The sequence below is a fragment of the Ricinus communis genome, chromosome 2, assembly GCF_019578655.1.
Source record: "Ricinus communis isolate WT05 ecotype wild-type chromosome 2, ASM1957865v1, whole genome shotgun sequence".
NCBI classification, from domain to species: domain Eukaryota; kingdom Viridiplantae; phylum Streptophyta; class Magnoliopsida; order Malpighiales; family Euphorbiaceae; genus Ricinus; species Ricinus communis.
Window position 1 is genome coordinate 25,499,683 of NC_063257.1, and position 6,396 is coordinate 25,506,078.

Below are 6,396 nucleotides of genomic sequence, written 5' to 3' on the forward strand. Positions count from 1 at the left end.
AATCTTGTTCATTAAGTCTAGTTTAGTCTTCTTATTTTGGTTTTTGTGTGTATTTTAAATCTAACTTATTGGTTATTGAATAGTTACAATTTTGATTGTTTGATAATTGATCGTTTTAGCCTTTATAAGAACCAAAGACTAGATACTGAGTGGTAAAGGAGGAGTGGCCAGTTCACTAGAGGGTAAAAGCCTATTTAAATAAAACATGAGCATGAGTGATGCAATAAAGACAATAACTACAAAAAGTCCTTTAAGCTTTCAAGGAGGTCCAATGACAAAATCCAAGTCCAAAAGGATGCAAGAAGCTTTGTTGGGCTTAATTAAAGACATTTGGAGTGGTCAACCACAACAAGGCTTAGCCGAAGGTTTAGGATTGCAAAAAGGGACCAAAATCATCAATTTAGTGCAATAAGTTTGGGTTGAACTCAAAGGTTCAATACAATTCATTTGAAGCCTTTTTATTTTCATTTTTATTAGGTTTTCTTAAGTTAAGATATGATTAGTTGTCATTTAGAGTTATACAATGGATGCAAATGATTAGTTATAATTTGGAGTTACAAAATAGATGCACATGATTAGTTGTCATTCGGGAGTTACAAAATGAGTGCAATCAATGTAAATACAACCACTTTTAATAAGTTTTAATGGTTGTTTAGAATTGAGGCTCAGCAAATTTAAGTGTCTTGCCTATTTCATTCTAAACAACTTTTAACATTTAATGGTAGAACCACTTTTAACAAGGATTCAAAACGAGCCTAGAAGAGAAGGGGTACGTAAGAGAAAGCATGAGTACATGTGCGCTTCCTATAATTTTAGCGCCTAAGAAAGATGGTTCATGGAGGATGTGTGTTGATTGCCGTGTCGTCAAGAAAATAATTGTAAAGTATCACCATCCTATACCTAGGCTAGATGACATGTTGGATGAATTGCACGGTGCTTTTGTGTTTTCTAAAGTGGATTTAAAATCTGGATATCATCAAATAAGAATGCGTGAGAGTGATGAATGGAAACTACTCTCAAAACAAAACACGAATTATATTAGTGGTTAATCATGCCGTTTGGTTTAACTAATGCTCCAAGTACTTTTATGTGATTACTGAATCATGTTTTGCACACTTTCATTGGAAAGTTTGTAGTGGTTTATTTTTATGATATTCTTATATATAGCAAATCTTTAGATGAGCATATAATACACTTAAAGCTTGTTTTTGACATATTAAGGCAGAGACATTATATGCTAATCTTAAGAAATGCACTTTTTGTACTAATGAACTTACTTTTCTTGGATATATTGTTAATGAAAAGGGTATTCATGTTGATGAAGAAAAAGTAAAAGTACTTAGAGAGTGGTCAAAACTTACTAGTGTACATGATATTAGGAGTTTTTACAGTCTTGCTAGCTTTTATAGGAGATTCATTAAGGATTTCTTTACAATTGTTGCACCTTTAACTGAATGCATTAAAAAGAATATGGGTTTCAAGCGGGGAAAAGAACAAGATGATGCTTTTAACTTGCTAAAAAATAAACTTAGTTTAGCACCTTTACTTACTTTGCCTGACTTTACTAAAACCTTTGAGGTTCAGTGTGATGCAAGTGGAATAGGTATTAGTGGAGTCTTGATGCAAGAAGGAAGACTAATTGCATTTTTTGGTGAGAAGCTAAGTGGAGCAAGTGTAAACTACCTAACTTCTGATAAAGAGTTTTATGCTTTCATAAGAGTTTTAGAGACATGGCAGTACTATCTTTAGTATAAGGAATTCATTATACACATCAAGGGAAGCTAAGCCGTAGGATGCTAAATGGATGGAATTTACTGAATCCTTTCCATACATTATCAAGTAAAAACAAGGTAAAGAGAATGTCATTGTCGATGCTCTATCTAGTAGGTATGCTCTAATTTCTACAATTGATGCAAAATTATTGGGTTTTGAGTTCAGTGAGGAATTATATAATTTAGACCATGATTTTGCTCATGTATATGGGACATTTGAGAGAGGGGGTTTTGACAAGTTCTATAGACATGATAATTTTCTTTTTAAAGCAAACAAGTTATGCGTGCCTCAATCTTCTTTAAGAGAGTTGCTTAGGAAGGAGGCATATGGTGGGGTTTTGATGGGGCATTTTGGTGTGAGAAAGACTTTAGGTGTTTTAAGTAATAATTTGTTTTGGCGACAAATGGAAAGAGATGTTGAAAAAATATTTGAGAGATGCATCATTTGTAAATAAGCTAAACTTAAAGTGATGCCTCATCAGTTGTATACTCCACTTTCCATACCTAATGAACCTTGGGTAGATATTTCTATGGACTTTATTTTAGGATTACCTAGCTTAAAGGGAGGAAAAGATTCTATTTTTGCTGTTATTGATAGGTTTAGCAAAATGGCACATTTCATTCTATGCCACGAGATAGATGATGCAACTCATATTGCGGTCTGTTCTGTAAAGAAATTATGAGATTGCATAGAGTTCCAAGTTAATGATAGAGATGTCAAGTTCCTTAGCCACTTTTGGAAGACACTTTGGAGCAAGTTAGGAACAAAGCTTCTATTTTCAACAACTTGGCATCCCCAAATGGATGGACAAATAGAGGGGGTTAATAGGACTCTCTCACAACTATTAAGGGCAATAATTCAAAAAGATTTGAAGAATGGGGAAGAATGTTTTCCACATGTTGAGTTTGTATACAATAGGAGTATTCATACTACAATAAATTGTTCGCCTTTTTAAATTATATATGGGTTCAATCCATAACTCCTATGGATTTACTGCCATTACGCATTGATAAGGCTAATTTTGAAGGCAAGCAAAAAGCTGAATTTGTTAAAAGCTTACATGAGAAGGTGCACGCTCAAATAGAGAAAAAAAATCAGTAATATGAAAAACAACACAATAAGGGGAGAAAGGAAGTTGTATTTGAGCTGGTTGATTAGGTTTGGGTGCATTTGAGGAAGGAAAGATTTCCAAGCCAAAGGAAGTCTAAGTTAATGCCAAGAGAGGATGGGCCATTCCAAGTCCTTGAATGAATTAATGACAATGCCTACAAGCTAGATTTGCCAAGTCAGTATGGCAATGTAAGTTCTTCTTTAATGTTGCTGATCTTTCTTTATTTGATGTAGTTGATGAAGTTGATAATGAGGCTAATTCGAGGACGAATCCTTAAAAGGAGACAGGGAATGATGCAACAAAAGCAAGAACTACAAATGATCCTTTAAGCTTTCAAGGAGGTCCAATGACAAGATCCAAGTCCAAAAGGATGTAAGAAGCTTTGTTGGCTTAATTAAAAACATTTGGAGTGTTCAAACACAACAAGGCTCGGCTTAGGATTGCAAAAAGGGACCAAAATTATCAATTTAGTGCAATAAGTTTGGGCTTAACTCAAAGATTTACAATTCATTTGAAGCCTTTTTATGTTCATTTTTATTAGGTTTTCTTAAGTTAGAGTGGAATTAGTTGTCATTTGGAGTTACACAATAGATGCACATGATTAGTTATAATTTGGAGTCATAAAATGGATGCACATGATTAGTTGTCATTTGGGAGTTACAAAATGAGTGCAATCAATGTAAAAACAACCACTTTTAATAAGTTTTAATGGGGATTAAAGGAGAAAGCATAGGAGAGCTTGAAAGACATCCATTTAGGGTTCTTTATCTTGTTTCGACTATAAATATCAAAGCCAAATTAATTTGTTATAATCAATTAACGAATGATAATCTTTATTTACTTTTTGTGAGTGTTTTTGCTTAAGTTCTTGCATGAACTTTGAACTTATCAAATTATTTTTTTAGTTTGTGGCTTTCTTTAGTCAAAATCTTATGTTTGATTCTTAACTTATCAAATCATATTTGGTTTGTGGCGTTTGAAGTTGAATTCAAGTGCTAGTTTGATTATTGGAACTAGTTTTCTCTAAATTCACTTGAGGAGATCCTTGGGTTTTGGGGTCGTCTTGATTGGAGGGTATTTTCTTTCATTCCACATGTATCATAACTCATTAGTTATTGGGGTGTATGGTTGCTAAGATGATGATTTCCTATCAGTGAGTCATATCATTTGAGTGTAAACATGCGAGAGACTGTTATTTGTTAGATTTCTTTGTTCCTTTTTGTGTTATTGTAGATTGTCAAGTGATGAGAACCCATGTAGCACAGCGGATCCTACTTGAACAAGGAATTCTAATTCAACTAGGAATCCTAATCCAACAAGGAGCCCTAACGATATTAGGAGTTCAAGTGAAGATGGGAATCCTGATTCAGCTAGGAGTCCTACTCCGATTAGAAATCCTACTCTAGTTAGGAGTCCTACTCTAACTAGGAATCCTAGTCCCACTAGGATTGTACACGAGCCACTCAAATATGATGGACCAATAACTACAGCTCACATGAAGAAGTTCAAGGATGCTTTAGGATTGTTCGTGAAGTAAGAGTTGAAGCTTGGGTTGGAGATCTAAAGTCCAAGTGAGATTTGGTTTAATTAAGAAAATGGGCCACAAAATACTCTTATCAACTTAATTCCTATATGGAGACATGAACAAGTTAAAATAGGCCCAATATAAACAAGTCAAGCTAGTTAGAGTCCAATACTTAAGAATGAGCCGCTTATTACATGTTATTTAAGCTCAAATGTCATGTTTATTATATGGGCTAGGGCTGGAGGAATTTGCTTATTTAAAGAAGTCCTTTAATAGTTAAGAGTCTTGTTTTAAGTTATCTTTTCAGTTTAGGAGTTCTATTCCTAGTCTTATCATTAATTGCTTCCTTATCATTATAGAATTACGTTTTTTTAAGGCCTATATAAGCTAGTACGAATTTCTATGTATAGGGAGTTGTTGAATGTTGATTATTTTAGAGTTAATTCTCTTCTTTTCTTTATGAACTTGGTGAATTTATCAAGTAAATGCTTGGTATTTTACAAACTTAGTTTAATCTAAAATTATATTTATGTTAAAACAACCTTTAATTCTTTATAATTAAGGTTCTTAAATACAAGTTATTTAAGGGTCTTGTTGGGAGTCATAGTTTCTTTGCTTGATTAGGTGAATGATCCTTGGTGAAGACATCAACATTGAATACGGGTTGGTACAAGTTAGCCACGTTCGTATCATTTGGTATTAGAGCTTTGGCTCATCAATCAAGTATGTATCCTATATTTTGTTAGTTGATTCATTTTTTTAGTGTCACAAAAAAAAAAACAAAAACAATTATCAATCCATTATTTTCTTATTCTTTGTTATTCTTTTTCTTCTCTAGAGTAATTTATTTGTTCAATTCGTATTTTTTGCTATTTTTTAGAGCCAATTCATTTTTTCCTTTGTTCTAAGTGTTAAATACGTTCTTTATTCTACATAAATCAAATATGTCCTTTTCGTTTAATTCGTTCATTAAACTTTGTTCTTCGTTCATTCATCTTATTCTTGTGTGTTTTATTATGCTCAGACTTAATCTTGGTTATTAAGTCTAGTTTCGTCTCTTAGTTTGTGTTCTTGTGTATTCTAAATCTGATTCGTTGGTTATTGAGTCGTTACAACTTTGGCTGTTTGGTATTTGATTATTTTAGCCTTTATAAGTGCCAAAGAGTAGAGATTGAATGGTAAAATTCAAGTGGTGAGCTCATTAGTGGATAAAAGCCTAATTGAGTGAAACACAAGTGTAAATATCTTTACTTTGAGTGTTAAACACGTGAGATTGTGTGTGTGAGATGTTTTGTCAAGAGGAGTTTGCTAGAGGACATCGAGATCTTTATCAATCTTATGATATATTGTGGGGATGAAAGAATGATGATTATTATGAAAAGTGTCGACAAAATTCTTATAATCCTAAAACTAAGCTAAAGAAGATAGAAAGACACTCGTGTCAAGATCCCAATGATGAACATTCAAAGGATATAAAATCTTTAAGGAGCAGCCTTGATTCCCTTAGAAATAGTTTTGAAGTTTTAAAAGATTGGTTCATCGTTATGCTAAGCATCTTATGATAGGAATTGTAGGTTTCATCAATAAACTCCCCAATAGCAAAAATACTATGATAAGTTGAATTAGAAGAAAACTAGAAATTACCAATTTAATCCACAAATTCGGATCGTTCAAAGATTGAAGTAAGAAGATGGATGCTACTTAACCCCTTTACCAACAAGGATAAAGATACTAAGATAGACTTTGAATTTCCTCTTATGCCACAAACAAGAAAGTTTGATAAATAACAAGAAAACAAAGATTTAGATTTTGACACCACAAGCTAGAATAAAGCTTGATAAGTCGTAAAGTTCAAGCAAGAAATTAAAGACAAAATTCCTCACAATAAAACTCAAACAAAATTTCATATATCAAATTCAATCATGCTCTAAAAGAAAGAGAAAAGGACTTGTTTATATAGAGTACAAGTCCATGCACACACTACTAA